A 17,876-nucleotide genomic window follows, 5' to 3' on the forward strand; every position below is an offset into this window, starting at 1 on the left:
ATATATATATATATATATATATATATATATATATATACATATATTATTTTTACTTTATTTACAACACCATTTGATATACAACAAACCCTTACAAAGCTTACAATAATTCAGTTAAGATTCAATCTGAGTTATTGAAACGTAATAAATTTAACATCAATAGAAAAGTAAAGCTGTCATCATTTAAAATGTAAAGAGTGTTGTCAAAATATGTTGAAAGTAAAATTAAGTTACTAATAAAATCACGTTCAAAAATGATAAATATTCTTACCGTAGTAAGAATTACTACTAGTTAATAAATTTGAACAAATAAATATAAAATAGTGAAAAAACAATGAACAAATAAGAACTTGAACTTGACCTAAATCTTGAATTTGAATTAATTGGTACTAATTTGTTCAAGCATAACCTTACAAAATAAGTTTATATAATAAATTTTATGTATAACTAGTTATACATATAGTTAACTATCAGGAGTTATATGTATAACTGCATGCATTTTAAAGCATTTTATTTAAATTATATATTACTTTAGATCATATTACTTTGAATACTGAACCCAGAGACTTTATTCCCAATTACACTGTGGTACTCCAGATTGAAAATTGAAAAGTTTCTGTAAATATCCTGTTTTTGTTCCTCAATGTACTTCGTAAGTCCCTTAAGTTTTATGAACCTTATTATATATAAAGTTAAAAGTTTTGGAGCCTAAAAAAAGTTACAGAAACCTCCCTATCTCCCCCCTATTTTAATTTTTTTTTTTTAATAAAGAAAATTTGACTTTCAAACCAGCATTTCTTTGTGTGACACTGCAGTGTCCCATGCATGCATGCTTGGTTTTTGACAACATTTGAACTTGCATCAGTCAATTGTTTGCAGATAATATACTCAAGAACTATATTCAAATATCGTATGAACATGTTAGAGAATGTTCATATGATAATTGTACATCACAAATTTAATAATATTGTTGTGATATGTTATATAAATAATACCATAATAGATTATGATATGAAAATAAGATAGGATATGAAGGCGATGATCAAAGAATAAATTTACTTATAGAAATTTAGATGTTTGTTTATTAGTTTTAGAATATTATATTATGTGTGACCACGGCCTTCTATAATAACAGGCCTTGACATCGCGCAACAAAGTTGTTAAACTGAAGGCCAATTCCTAATACTGTGTTTACTTTTTCATCTTTTTAACATTAGACGAAAGTCTAATGTTAAAAAGCTTTGTTAATAAATCTGTAAAATTTGATTGGTTTATAAATTAGATAGCGCAACTTCAAGACGATAACGTTGTAAGGTTCAAGGCGTTACATTGTAAGGTAATAATATTGTCAAACAAACAATAAGTTTTTTTAATAATTAAAATGCCTTTAGAATGCTGTGTATCTCTTTGCAAGTCACTCAACTGCAACAAAAATATCAATTTTTTTTTTTTTTTTTTTTTTAAACATCTTCGCTTCCAACAATCCTCAATCAGCCACTAATTAAAGTTGGAAGTTACTGTAAGAGAAAAGATGAAGATTGTAGAGCAAGATAACGATTGACGGACGATTTAAAAGATTGCAAATTATATGAATCAGGAAAGCAAGATGAAGGAAGCGAATTCCAAAGAACTGATGTTCGAGGAAAAAAACTAGACGAATAAGCGTTTTTGGAGCACTTAGGAACAGTCACAGAAAAAGGATGACACTTAATTGAATGAGGAGTAACACGAGAATGAATTTTAGTAGATGGCACATGAGACGCTAGCTCTTTAGAGCAGTGACCATTATAGTATTTGTAGCAAAGAGAAAGAGAAGCAACATTACGACGATGTGATAATTGTTGGAGGTTGGCTGCAAGAGCAGGTCCAACTATGTTTACAATGCGTTTTTGCACCTTGTCTAAAAGAGAAAGGGCATCATTAGAAGATCCGCCCCAGATATGGCAACAGTATTCCATACAAGGCCGGATTTGAGATTTATAGAGATAGAGAATAGAATCCAGAGTAAGAAAGTGGCGAGCTCGATAAAGAGATGCAACCTTAGCAGATGCTAATTTTGCAACCGATTTGATATATGGTTTCCAAGAAAGATTGGAAGTAAGAGTTAATCCTAGAAGATGAAGAGTAGGTGACTCATCGAGTACATCACCGTTCATAAATATAGGAAGATCTAAATTATTGCGATAACGATTGGCTGAAAAAAATTGAGTTTTATCTGAATTAAAGTTCACCAGCCACTGTGAGCCCCATGCTGTAGCAGAAGTGAGATCCTTTTCAAGCTCAAATGCCCCCTCCAGGCAATCAGAGGGTGTTGGTTTCTTATCACGACAAGAATAAATGGTAGTATCATCAGCAAACAATGCCACCTTAGATGTGAGAATATCTGGAAGATCGTTAATGTAAATTAAAAAGAGTATAGGGCCAAGGATAGAACCTTGAGGAACCCCTGAAGTTACAGAATAAGAAGAAGAGTGTTGTCCATCGAGGACAACTTTTATGCTACGATTGGAAAGGAAGGATTCAATGATCTTAAAGATGTTGCCGGATACACCATAAGAAGAAAGCTTATTGAGAAGACCAGCATGCCAAACTTTATCAAACGCTTTTGAAATGTCAAGAGCGATGGCCTTAACCTCTCCACCTTCATCTAATGCACGATAAAACCTGTCAGTTATTACTGTTAGCAAATCAGCTGTAGAACGAGAAGATCGAAATCCATATTGATGGTCAGAAAGTAAGTTATTAGATTCAAGATGAGAAATTAAGTGTTTGTTAATTAAAGATTCAAAAACCTTGCTTATGATAGGAAGAAGACTTATGGGATGGTAGTTAGACGAATCAGATCGCTCCCCAGAATTTTTGAAGATAGGGATAACAGATGCGGTTTTCCAGCAGGCTGGAAAACAAGACTCTGATAAGCACTTGTTGAATAGTTTTGAGAGTATAGACGACAGCTCCGGAGAACACTTCTGCAAGACAATAACAGGTATGTTGTCTGGGCCACAAGCTGTAGAAGAGTCTAGGCAGGAGATCATTTTAGATACAGATGCTGGAGTGATATGAATGTCAAGCAATGGATCAACCTGTTTGTTGGCAATATCAGGTAGAACGCAATTAGTGGAATCAAGAGATGATATTGATGAAAAGTTTTTAGCAAACAGTTCGGCTTTGTCTTTAGGTGAGGTGACAAAGTCTGAACCATACAAGAGAGGTGGAATTATAGATTTGCCCTTATTATTGATATTATTAAAGATTTTCCAGAAGTCACGAGAGCCTAATTTTTGAGATGAGATACGAGATTTCATGACCTGAGAATAGCGGGTTTTGGCGTTAGACAAAACCTTTTCACAGTTGTTTCTAGCAGTAATAAACAGACGTCAGCTTTACTGTTGTTGTAAGAGGTTCGATAATAGGGGTATTCAGGTGATATAGAAGAATGAGATATTAGTTTTAAAGAGATCAAACTGTGATCAGAAGCACCTAAGGGTGAATGTGGAGAAACTGAGCAGTGACTAGGATCAGAAACAAGACATAAGTCGAGTAGAGAAGGTAAATGATTAGGGTTGTCAGGAAAGCGAGTTGGAAAGTTGACTATTTGAGTTAGGGATTGAGAAAGGCAAAAGTTGTGGGCTTTAATGCCTGCAGAGTCACTGACACTAGAGCCAAGCCATTCAGAGTGGTGAGCATTAAAGTCACCGACAACAACTATATTAGCTGATGGATAAAGAGAGAGGGCTTGGTCAATATGATCAGAAATAACATCAAAAAGAGTGCGGTCTTGAGATGAAGGAGAGCGATATAGAACAAAGAGAAAGGCAATAGAGTGAAGTGGTGCTAAACGAAAGCACATGAAAGAATAGTCTGTGGATTCAAACCTAGTTTCACGATAAACAGGTGAATTCTTACGAATGTAAATGCCCAGGCCAAGCATGTGACTATTGGAGTCTTTACGAATCAGAGGAAGATAACCATCAACACTAAGATCACAAGATGAGACAGCCGAACTCAAATTAGTCTCACAAAGAGCAAGTAGGTCTGGTGAACTTTGCAAGAGATAAGACTCAACACAAGAAAAGTTACTTCGAAGACCACGAATATTAGTGAATGATAGGTTTAGAGAACTTGGTGATGATGATGGTTTTTTGTGTTTTATAGTTTTTGGTACTTTATTCATTTTTAAATTAGATTGAAGAACTTGACTCAAAGCATAGATAGTACTCAGAACACCGTTTAAGAGCCCAAGCAATTGCCTCATTACTACTAATAAACCCTAAGCCGTAACAAAGGGCTCCAAATGTGGCCTCCGCAATGCACACCAAAAGTAAAAACAGGGACACCATCCATGCGCAACATGGCACTGTTAATACTTTAATATTTTTCAGCTGTTGATGGAATCAGCCTCTCTGAGAGCTACCACAGAGTTCGGGAAACCTGACTACCAGCCGGCCTCAGAACCATAAAACTGAGTTTTAGAGCTGTACCCTCATAAGGAGATAATAGAATGAGTTGCCTAGTCATAAAAACAGTGACACAAGCAAACCCATGCATTGAGTCAAGAAGATCCAGCATTCAACATCCTAAACTGGAAACAATGTATTAAAAATACATCTGCGCCAGCCTAATAGATGAAGAAGGGGTGCAAGGCTGGTCAACAGATAGAATCTGTTTACCCCTTAAGTCTTTGCCTAGGAGGCCTTCTACAAGACAGTAGCTGGGTGCATTTAACATCTGCCCAAAATGAGTATTTTTATCGAGACACCATCTCTAGCCTTTACTCAACCAAGAGCCCCAAGGCAGGGGGTGTTTTATATCGGAGTTGGCATCTCCTAGCCTTTACCTAATAAGGCGTATCCTACAAGGCAGCAGGACATGAAGCAGATTGTACTGGGTTACATGTTAGCAGTAGCAGGATAACCTGATCTGACAAAAGATAACCTGATCTGACAAAATTTATACAACTACAATATCAATTACAACTACAACAAAAATATCAATACTCGACTACAACAAAAATATCAATTTATAAATTCCCGAAGAATCTAGAGGAGAGAGAAAGATGTAGTGAAGCTATCCCAAGAACTGGTTTTATTGTTACAGACTATACAGCAGTATGTCAACTTCATTGGCCAAATGAAGCACCTTTTGAAAGCAGATATGGGAAGCAACGACCTTTAAACCCACCATCTGTTTTTAAAAATATTCCACCTAGTTGTTTAGCCACATCAGCAAGTAAAGTTAGAAAAACTGTAACTTCAAGCGGTTTTCGAAGCAATTTACCAGATGAGTTAAATGATTTTCTAAATGAGGATGAACTTATATTTGACGATATTCAATCTTTGTTAAGTGATAATAACGACGTTATTGTTTTTTTAAAGTTTACACATACAATCAAAAATGTACAAACTTGGTGTTCCATTATTTATTTTAGTAATTTTCAATGATTATTCATTTGTAGCTAACCATAATGGCACAATTTGTAATATTTCATCTTTAGCTGTAAACAAATTAAAGTTAATAAAAACAAAATCAGCTTTATTTGAAGCAGTTAGATTTTTAAAAAATAAAGAAAGTTTGCTTCAGTCAAATATTCTATTTGAACACCTTGATGCTATAAGAAAAGTTAATGTTGGTGAAGTTTTATATACTTCAGATATTATATATAGAGCATATGAGTATTTTGCTATGCGACAAAGTTTATATGATTGTTTGTGTATTGACTACAAGTTGCCAAGTATAAGGACTTTAACACGATTGACTTCAAAAATAAGCTCAATGGAGGACCTAAGTTATTATAAATAGTATTTTTATGAATTTAAATCCATTGAAAAAAACTTCCATACTACTAATTGATGAGGTCTATGTCAAAGCTTCATTACTTTACCAAAGAGGTGCTTTGTTTGGTCAAGCAGTAAACAACCCTGAAAAGTTAGCTAAAACAATTTTATCATTTATGATTAAATGTCTTTTTGGAGGTCCAGAATTTATATGTAGAGCTCAACCTGTTGCGAATCTTTCCTCTGAATTTCAGTTTGCTCATTGTCAACAAATTGTTGATACGATAAATAATATTGAAAATAGTAAGACACTGGTAATAATTACTGATGGTAACCGTGTAAATCAAAGATTTTTTGGAATTTATAAAACAGTTGATAGTAAACCATGGTTAACAACATCAGGTATATATTTTTTGTATGATTATGTACATCTCTTAAAATCTATACAAAACAATTGGTTGACAGAAAAGACTGACGAACTTCAATTTTTGAACAATAAAGAACTGGCTTAGGCTAAGTGGAGTGATTTAGAAACTTTATTTAAAACTGAGTGCAATAGTGTTTTTAAACTCTCTAAACTTACAGCTAAATCAGTTTATCCAAAACCAATAAAGAGACAATCTGTAAAGTTTTGTTTTTTGCGAAGAAACAGTAGCTGCATTAAGAACGCATCCAGAGATTGAAAATAAAGCATTTGAAGGTACTGCTGTATTTATTGAAAAATAATTTTTTTCAAATGTTGTTAATGTCAAAGCACCTGGTGCTGGCATTTGGTTTAGAAATGAATTATGCGGAGAAATCCACTCAGTTGGTGATCAACAGTTACAACTGCTACCAGATATTTCTGAGCTGTCAAATTTTATGAAACCTACAGGTAAGCGTGTAAAACAGCTTACACTAGATACTAGCAATGCAATAGCGCATTCATGTTATGGCTTTATTGATCTAAAAGAAACTTTGTTGAGTAATGGAGCAAAGTATGTCTTATTAGGTTGGTTTTCAACAGATCCACTTGAAAGCTCAGTTAATAAATCTACATTAGTGGCTATAGTTTACATAGCTGGCTATGTGCAAAAAAGCGAAATAAAAATTTATGTTGATTCTACCAATTATTATTATAAATATGGAAGTTATCTGTATAGCCTAAACAGAGGCGGACTTGAAATTCCTTCTGATACTCTTGTCTAATGATAAATATTTTGCTTTTTTTTTTTAAGGTGCTTCTGACCCTTTATGGAGAACATTTTGTGTTACTCAGTTTCAGTTCATTGCTGCTAAATATAAATTTAAAATCACAAAAAAAACAATGCAGAGTATATTCTAATATTCTGCTAAAGAATTACTCATTAATTACCACTTCCAAAATACTAAAGCTATCATAATTTATGTGAAAATTAGTTTTGTAATTTATTATGCTATTTACTTGTTATGTTTTTTATTTTCTCATTAGCCAATATGTCTCTCAATATGTTTGGATTTGTAAATATTTACCCTGTTTAGATATATTGATAAAACTCTTTTTTTTGCTTGAATCATCTTTTGTTGGTGTTTTTTATTGTTGGTGATTTTTATTGTTACCATTTTTAGCAAAAAAATTAAAAATACAGTTATCTTTCTAATATATAGATATATACTTTGTTATGGTTCTGCTTGTTATTGATACTATTTAATATTACATAAATATTCTTAATAATATTTGAAATACGAAAAACAATTTTTTGGTTTTCTTTTTATATTTCCGTCTTTACTAGAGATTATTATTAGAAAACATAGACTGCCATTACACCCTACCTAATATAAAAACATATCAATATAAGTAAAAGTGAAAGTTTAATCGGCCTTCAGTTTTTACGGCATTTTGCGCGATGTCAAGGCCTGTTATTATAGAAGGCCGTGTGTGTGACGAAAAAGTAAAGATACTTTTGTATCCAGTGGCTATTGCACCCAACGTCTACATCATTGAAAAAGTAGGTTTTTACATTTTTATTTTTGTTTTTTTGTTCAACTACTTATACTAATTGATCACTTTTTTTCAGGATTCTCCTCATGGGTTCAATCTCATTACGCATAATATGTGTTCAATTACCCATAATACGTTAGTCATTGTAAGTAATAAATTAGGAAATAATTATTTGTGAAATATTGTAGTCATTTATGACTTCAACCTGGGTAATAATTAAAATTGCTCGACTAATAAGGTTCCTTATTAAAATTGCTCTCTTTCTCTCTCTCTCTCTCTCTCTCTCTCTCTCTCTCTCTCTCTCTCTCTCTCTCTCTCTCTCTCTTTCTCTCTGTCTATATATATATATATATATATATATATATATATATATATATATATATATATATATATATATATATATATATATATATATATATATATATATATATATATATATATATATATATTTGTATTTATATTTTTTTTTTTTAGAAAATGTTTGAAGAAAGTTAGAAGATACTAAAAACCTTGGTATTATGCAAGCCGAAGCGATTTAATTAATTCAATCGACAAAAAACGGCGTGTAAATCGCAGAAGAAAAAATAATATTTTTAATATTCATTTTGGATGTATTGATTAATAGCATTTATTTTAAAATAAATTCATTTTGCAACACGTTTTTTAATTTTATAAAATTTCGTTATAATAGTTTAAGGTAAATCCCACATAGGTTATAGGTGGAAAACATCACATGTAAAAGATCAAAAATGCTACACATTTTGAATACCAAATGGGATAAAGTAGCAAATACCAGATTAAGTTAAGCCTCTCTGAAAGCTTCGATGATTAACTTTAAATTACTATTTAAGTAATTTTTAAATTAAAAGAATTTTAAAAAATATCATAGAAGCATTCGGACTTTCATTTGTCTAGTATTGACTACTTTTATACCATTTGGATTAAAATATGTGGCATTTAAGATCTATAACATGTAGTATTTTCCACCTATATCCCATGTAGGATTTACCACATAAAACCCATGTAAGATTTACCATATGAAACCCACATGGGACAAAATAAAAATCCCCATATGGGTTACATATGGTAAAAACCCACGCGTATTCCATATGGGATTTACCATATGAAACCCACATGGGACAAAATAATAATCCCCACATGGGTTACATATGGAAAAAATCTACGCGTATCCCATGTGCGCTTTTTCACTGGGTCCATTTCAGGCACAAGAAAATTTCGAATCATGTGTTGGTACCGTTCAGCAGTAACAGTCACTTGAACACCCTGTTCATTTTCAAAAAAATAGGGACCAATGATGTTTCCAGCATAAATACCACATCATACAGTTGTTTTTTGTGGATGCAATGATGTATTATGAATTAACTGAGGGTTCGTTGTTCCCCAAAACCGACTGTTCTGTTTATTGACATGGCTATTGAGAAGAAAATGGGCTTCATCGCTCATTATCAACTTAGACGAAAAATCTTCAATTTCACCAGACAGCCTTAGGATTGCATTACTGTACTGAACTCGTTGATCAAGATCTCTCGATAACAATTTATGGACTAATTGAATTTTGCACGGTAACATTTTCAAATCAGTTTTCAAAACTCGCCTTAAACTGCGTGCAGAAATGTGTAACTGGGAACCACGTCTCCAAATTGATGTTTCTGTAGACTCTGCAACACTATCGCGCACCAGAGCCATATTTTCAGCGTTACAAGACGTCCGTTGTCTTCCAGAACGAGGTCTATCTGCTGTCGTACCGTACTGTCAAAAATTGGTATGTAATCGATAAATTGTGGTTTTGTGGGGCACTGGACAATGAGGATATTTTTTACGCCATTTCCGCTGACTGGCAACAATGGAACGATCACTTTCGATAAATATTGTCACTATTTCTGCTCGTTCTTGGTGCGTATATTTATCCATTATAAAACTGGAGCGTCTACACAACACAATACTTAAAACGAAACTGATCTAAACGTCACATGACCAAGATGGCGCGCAATCAAAATGGTAGCGGGACTTTAGCCCCACCCTGTATATATAATATATACTACAAACAAAAAAGTCTGAAATTGATGTTTGTTTCAATGACTCGCATCATATTGTTATAGTTCTACTAGTTAGCTTTCTTTTAGCAACCTTCGATATTTTCCTTCGACATTTTTGATGTATAAATTCTAATCGAAGATTGGCCAAATCAAAGATAACAGTAAAAATGTTACAAACGTTTTAAGTTTTGAATTTTATAGATGTTTTTAAATTATATATTATTATTGTATAAGTACAACTATATATATATTATATTATATATATTATTTATATTATGTTATATATTAGATATATCATATTATATATTATATTATATATTATTATATAAATATAGTTACATATTATATATTGGTCATTATTAAATAGAATTTAATCGAAACTTAATCGAATAGAAGATATCAATAAAAATATTTAGTTACGTTTTATTTGACGCAACGGTTTTTTAATCTCGAGAATTCAAAGTTTGGAATTTTTATTGAAGTATTGGAAGTTTATTACAACTTAAGCGGATGATGTTATAGCAAGTAAGTTGAGAAAGTTCAAGGGAAATAGAAAATGCGTCCGACTTAGTAAAATTCCGACTTGCAGGGTCCGAGTCAACGGGATTCTACTGTAGCTACAAAGCTCCGTTATGTTGCAGATACAGAATAGACACAGATTTGTCTTTATGTTATAGTTAGCAACAAAAATTAAAAAGAAAAACAATATTGCTTTAGAATTATAGTTATGTTTTAGCAAGCTACGAAGCCATCATCATATTTTTTTAAAGTTATCAGTATATTGCTTGAAAATAAGCTAGGAACGGCTACTAAAAATCAGCGATATGTATATATCCCAACAGTATGTCGCTAAATAAATAGGTGGCTATAATCGCCTCGTAATTACAGAAATATTGTTATGTAGTAGCTACCATCAAAGGTACGACACGTAGCTATCAATATATCCAACAACATCGCAAAAAGCTGCTATATGTTTTTTTGTTTTTTTTGTATTCAATATATTCAATAATATATTTTAAAAGTTAACATCGTAGATAACTTTTTATATAATTAAATTAAGTTTGATGTAGGAATCGATAATATTACGTTTACTAGAGTTTTCAAATCAACAAATTTTTTGCTTCGAAACAAAGTAGACTATTTTTTATCAATCGGTAAATTCTTTAATTTATCAGAAGATAAAATAGTCTACTTTGTTTCGAAGCAAAAAATTGAATGAGTTTAATTAATTTGTTTCATAAAACAACGAATCTTTCATGGCAATATCTGGCAATGAATACTCAGCCGACTTTTGAACTCCGTCATATTTAATATTAGCTTTCAACATCAACCAATCGGTTGAACAAGGATACTTATCTAAGCAGATTCACTTTTCATAATTATTTAATCGCCGCTGTATAAAAGTTAATGTACTCCCTTTCAAGATGATTGGTCGAATACGGATCATCTAAACCTAGTAGTTTATAAATTGTAATGGCACCAAAAAGGTTTTGCTGAAGTCTTTTTTGCATCTTTTCTTTAAAATTAGTAACAGCATCAACAAAAACTGCTCCATTTGAGCTGTTGACTTCTTGGATTTTGAACTTTCATCATGAAGTTTAGTACTATAATGACTAGAAATCGCTGGGGCGCCTGTACTTCCAATATAAATATCCGATGAACAATACGAACAGAATGCGAAAGAATCTCCCTTTCTACTCTTTTTAATACCATCCAAATCTTAAGAATATTCTTCTCGATAAAAATTCTTCCTCGTTGTAGCCATTATACAATTTAACAGTAATTTAATTAACTTTGAAAATAAAAATATTCAAATTAAATACAAAATTATTGAATTGAGTACAAAAACTCTGAAACAAACAATCATAGGTGTATAATATATAATAAGAAAATCTATTTATCTGAAAATGAAGCGATTGAATTGAAACTGACTGCAACATACTTTATTTTAAGTTTCAACTTCTTTTGTGGGGAATTTATTCTATGTTTTCCTGAGACACTTTTAATGAATCACTTTTTATTTAGTATAGTTATATTTCAATTAATACGTTATATTTCTCACAATTTTATTGCGAATTATAAACTAAAAAACAATATAAACCACATAGAACATTTCACAACGAAATTCCCAAGTGGCTTAGAAAAGTGGTTATCAACACATTCATTAGTCAAACACTTATTGTAATGTGAAAGTTGCGTAAAACCCTTATTGTAATGTGAGCCACTAATTATTCTCTGGTAAATATTAGACGAGATTTACGATACCTTTAAGGTTCACACAGTAAATGGTTTAACACGTCATTTATTTCTTGAGCTGCCTCATGAATTTATAGTCAATTCAAAATTGTCTAAAACCTTTCTCGAGCTTGAAAGCTTGATTATCTTAAAATTTTAAAAAAGTTCACGACAAATCAGGACGGGAATCCAAATTTCAAGACAAATTCAGGACGTTTTTTGGATTCAGGGCGAGCTTCTAAAAAATTAGGATAATCCTAATAAAATCAGGACATCTGGGCACCCTAATTGTAATCCTATCTATGACTTAAACAATGACCTTTTTTTTTTAAAAAAAAAAGATTTCTTTTTTTGACTTTAAAGGAAAATTTTTAACAAAAAAGCAGACTTGGCTGCCTAACTAAACAAACTATTTTTGCTTGAAAATACACTAGATAACTTTTATTGAACCGATTAAATACATGCTAACTGATTTACATTTTTTCTATGCGTTGACAGGAAAATTTCAAATTATTTTGAAATAAAAAAACTATTTTGAAGCAGTGTTTCGGATGGAAATTATCGATGTATCAGTTCAAGAGATAAGAGAATCAGAAAAAAATAATCATTAGTTCTTTAAAGATTATTTCTACTAAACATGGCAGTATGTTTAAAAAATTGAAAAAAAAGTTTAAAAAATTTAATTTAAAGTTTAAAAAATTAAAAATTTAGCATTAAGTTTAAAAAACTTAAGTTTTCTTTTTAATTGTTTCTTTTTTGATATCTTCTCATGATGAATTCAAGTATTTGTTGATGTCAAAGCACAAACAAATCCTAATTTCTTTTTCAATTAAGTGTTTAGAGTTTCTTGAGATTAATGATGGTGTATGCAGTTGTGGTATTTCAATACTTTATACTGCATTACTTGCCATATGTACAGTACCAAATACAATTAGTCTTTTTGAAATAATTGTTTTTGAAGATTATCAGCTCTTTTGAAAAGAGTTGATAACCTTCAAAATGCAGAAAAAATAGTGTAAAAAAGTTCCAAAAGTATTAAGGAAGCTGGCAACTTTCATAAATTATTATTTAAGAATATTGCTAAATTTAATTTAATAATAAAAAAATAAGAATTTATTAGTCTTAATGAGACTTTTGATATATTTTTTTAAATTTAGTTAATGTAGAAAAAACTAACTTGTAAAAAAAATATAAAGTTACTTCCAAAATAAATGTGGTTGTTATTATTATTATTTTTTTCATTCACTTTTTTTTTGTAATCAGATACTTTAAATAGAACAAAATATAAAAAATTTATGTTGCAAAAGTTTATAATAAAAATAAATCTTTTTAAGACAAGACAAATACCAATGGCCTACTAATGTGACGTCACATTCCGCATGAGCGGGCCTTCTATTTTAGAGGGTTTTGGGTTATATATACTCTCGTTATTCAAGTAATATACGTTAAAAAACATACAAATTATAAAACTTTAAAGTAATTTGTTCTTGCGTCTTATATAAGTAAAATAAGGTTTCCGAAACGAAGATAAGAACGTAATCACCGTCGTCTTCATTTGAACCACCTTCATTTGTATTTCCAAAGACTCTCTCACTTTTCTCTTAAAATAGTCTGCCTCTACTTTAACCGTGTTGTTTTCATTCCAGTTGTGGCAATTTCTGGAATGCCCGAATTTTTCCAATTTACCTCAAAAGTAACGGGTGAGGAGAAATTATTTACACAAAAACCAAAGCCTTGTATTTTTAAAGAAATAAAAGCAAAATATTTTCAAATATTTTTTTAAGTTAATACAATATTTGTTTTACCAAAATTATTTTTAAATAAACCGATAGCACTCACTTGTCGGCTATAAATCTCAATTTTGTCTTGATACCCTTCATGAGTGATTGTAAAAATGTTGATCAATTTTTTTCAAACACGCATTGATACGCCCAATCCTTTGCTGTGAACTTTTGGTCTCCTACACACTTTGGTCTACACTCACCATACACACTCTGAGCCAATACTCCCCAAAAGTCTTCGATTGGCCGGGCTTTGGGGACATTCATATCGATCGGCAAGAAAATGATATTTTCATCCATCCAGTAAATGGCCTCTTTAGACCTATGAACACTTGCTAAATCTTGCCAAAAAATGTAATTTAGGTCTTGATGATACTTATCGATGAATGGTATAAGTCGTTCCTCTAAGCATTCTTTGATATAGATACTTGATTTTATTGCAACCGATGTTGTTGACCGAAAGAGTGGTTTCGACATTCCGCGCTCAGATAGTGCTATCCAAACATAAATTTTTTTTGGAAATTTTTCTTTTTCTGCAAAACGAATATTATCCGGGACATTTGTCTTTGTCGTCCGTGTAATATCCGGCGTTTCCAGGCATTTCATTGCCGCCAAAACAAAAGTATTTTTCGTCGTCTAAAATTAAAACACTTGGTTCTTGATAGAGGTGATTTAAGGGGGCTCACCCCCCTCAAAAATATTTCGACAACTTTTATGTTTAAAGGATTTTTAGGGTATTCATTGGAAAGGATATCATAATAGTGTTTAAAAAAAAATGTTTTCATTTTTAAAAAAATGTCAGCTGTTGCCATGGTTACAAATTTAAAATTTGGAAAGCTAATTACCTTGGATTGGTACACTATTTTTCAATGAAACTTTCTTACATTATTTATTTACATTAGATGCATGCAATAAACCAAAAATAAGTGGAATATTATTTTAGGAAGAATTTCTGCTTGAGTTTTTGAAAACCTATCAATATTTTTCTATACTTCCAACATAAAATTGAACTTTAGACAAGTTAATCATAGACAATGTAAAATATTTAAATCAAACTTTTGGTTTATTGCATGAAGCAATTTATTATCTGTGTTGTGTGAAAATACCAGTTCAAATGCTATAATAGAACCAAAGTTATCACATTTCCAAGTTCTATTAAATCCGGAAAAAATGCAATCTTAGAAAATAAGCAAAACGTAAAACATTTTGTAAAAAGAGCTATAGTAAGATATTATTTTTTAAAGCCTTTCAACTCTAGGCATAATAAAATCAATTTAAAAGGTGTTTTGATAATAGAAATTTGTACAACATCTACATTATTTGTAATTTTATATAAAAAAAACTATATCACATGAAGAAGATTTTTTGTCAAAAAAAAACGATATATAACTAAAAATGAGAAAACAGAATATCCAGAATAAAAAAACTAAATAAAATCAAACATAAAAATTAACTTCAAAATAATACTGCTTTAAAGGTTTTTCCTTCATTTTGCTTTTTTTATTGTCTTTTTGTTTTTTTTGTCCTCTAATTTGACGACGACTGAGAACACTTTTTACTTCACTATGTTTTACTGAATTTTTAATCCTTTTGGTATTGATTTTATCACACCCAAGATTGGTATAAAATCCTGGAACCATATTTAGTCTTTCATACAAATTAATAACAGCTTTAGCTCCAATGTTAAAGTTAGATACAGCATCATAAATGCCCAAAGAAAGTTGTTGTAAACCAACAAATGTTGATTTGGGCAAACGTTCCTTAAACCATATTATTAAATAACTCATTTTGATTTTGTGTTTTTCCATGTAAGCACTTGTCAAGAATTACATGCTACTCATTTATAACTTTTCTTACTCATAATTTGTTGGCAAGCCTGGACCATGCCTAAACTTGTTAACTTTACTCGCACAGCGCTTTGATACCTGCATTAACTATTTTTTCCGGTCGGACAATTTACATGAAGATTGTTAATTTTATTAGATGCCATATGGCAAAAACCACTTATAATTCCTTTTTTCATGGCTTGTTTATCATTAACATGCAGCCTGATAGCCAAGCCATAGTTGCTCTGAAGCTTGTCAATAAGAGCATTTTTTAGTTTTCCTTTTCCACCTATTCCTTTTATACCTAAACACTTAGCTTTAAACATGAACTTTGCTTACATTGAGGACAACCAATTAAAATCAAGTTTGATAAATTAAACATATCCAAAATATAATTTCCAGTAATACCACCATTTAAAGGCTGAGAAATAGCATGGCTTGACAGCTTAGTAAACGAGCTTGTTTTTGGTAATGATGCTGAAGTACTTGGAATAAGATTTAATAGTTTAGATTGCATGGACACGAATTGTTTTTTTTTTTTGTGTATTTATTTCTTTTAAACTTTCTTTTCTTTTTTTTTAAACTTTCAAACTTGACTCTTTTAATTTTATCATTTGTTATTGTTTTTTTTATTTGCAACATAATTTTTTCCATTATCAACTTGGTAATCAAACTCTTCTTTTAAACTAATAATTATTTTTATACTTATCCACAATAAAAGTGCCAAGAAGTTATTTATAAATAAACAAAATAATCACTACATAATCTACAGAGCAAAATTTAATTTATAATAAAAAGTTAGACACACAATAATGTGTAGTGTAGCTATGTGGTTGGGTGATAATGTTTACTTTGTTTAATTTGTTTTAAAAGCTTTTCCAGACCTACATGGAAGCAGTTTGAAAAATTAATACTTCACAGACTCAGATTAATCATAAAAGATTAACTTTTAAGAAAAAGGTGTTGCAGATAAGTGGAAAAAATAAAATAAAATTGTTGCTATGAACGTTGCTAAGAAGATTATTTTTGACTATGATCAAATAACCAAGAAATAAACATACTTATGTGTCCTTAGACGCTGTCCATCATTGTATTTGGGTCAATTGTGTACAAGTTGTCTTTTGATCGACGTTGAGTTTACTTGCAAGTTTTTTTTTGACCTACACCTTTTCGATTGTTGGTCAACCTGCGAAGTTTTGCTTTTTTTTCTCGAGTCCACGATGGTGAGCGTTCAGAATTTTTTGTAACTTTTAAACACTGTCCTTTAAGGTGTCGATTAATATAATTATATGCTGCTTTGAGACAGATTCCTTCTTTAATAAAATGGTTAGCAGTTTCAGCTTTGGTAGCTTTTGGATTTTTTATAAAACAATTTTTGACATTATTTTGAAGAATTGCTCTTTCTTTCTCGTTTAACATTTTTTTTGAATAATTTTTTTTTTGAATAAAACTAGAATATTTAAAAAAACAAATTACATTCAAATGCTAAAATATAATATTATGGATTTCAAGCAAAACTAAGTTAACTTTTGTGCAACTAATTTCTCCTCACCCGTTTTGTCTTGACACCCATGTTTTTGTGTTGGCAAATGCATGTTGAAACCTTGAGTTTTGTTTCGCCTATATAGAGTTAATCATTTGAAAAACTTATCTTCTTTACTAAATTTCTCTCTTACAGTTTTTTCAAACAATTCTTTTTCCTTCCAGCTTCTAAATATGCTAGGAATTAAGTCCACAAATGTTTTTAAATTTATTTATTTCCGAAATTGAGATTTTTTCAACAGGATAAAGTGCTTTTGCTAAGCTTTTCAATTGTTCAACAGCAAGTTTTTTGGCTAAACGGCAAGTGCTTTGGTAGCAACCTTGACTTTGCTTCCATCCTTTACTCTTCCTAACTTGGTTCTTCCTCTATTTTCAGATGTTGATCCTGGAGTAATTGTAGTTTGAATAATTTTCACAAATATCAAAAAACTCAAAATGATTGGTTTCTGATAAGAATACAAACTTTGAATTTTGTGGAATCATACGGTTTACTCAGAATGTTTTCATCTCCTTTTTTAGGCTTTCTGATGCTTTTCTATATTTAGTTCAAATGGCATTATGAAAGTTTTCATTGTTTAAATCAAATGATTTTAAAAAGATAAATGTCACACTTCCTTCTTTAACATCAGTCATTCCTGATCCTTTTTAAAAAAATAATCTAACTAAGGCTCTATAATCTTTATTAGATTTTTTATAGTTTGTCA

The sequence above is a fragment of the Hydra vulgaris genome, chromosome 02 (assembly GCF_038396675.1).
Source record: "Hydra vulgaris chromosome 02, alternate assembly HydraT2T_AEP".
Taxonomy (NCBI): domain Eukaryota; kingdom Metazoa; phylum Cnidaria; class Hydrozoa; order Anthoathecata; family Hydridae; genus Hydra; species Hydra vulgaris.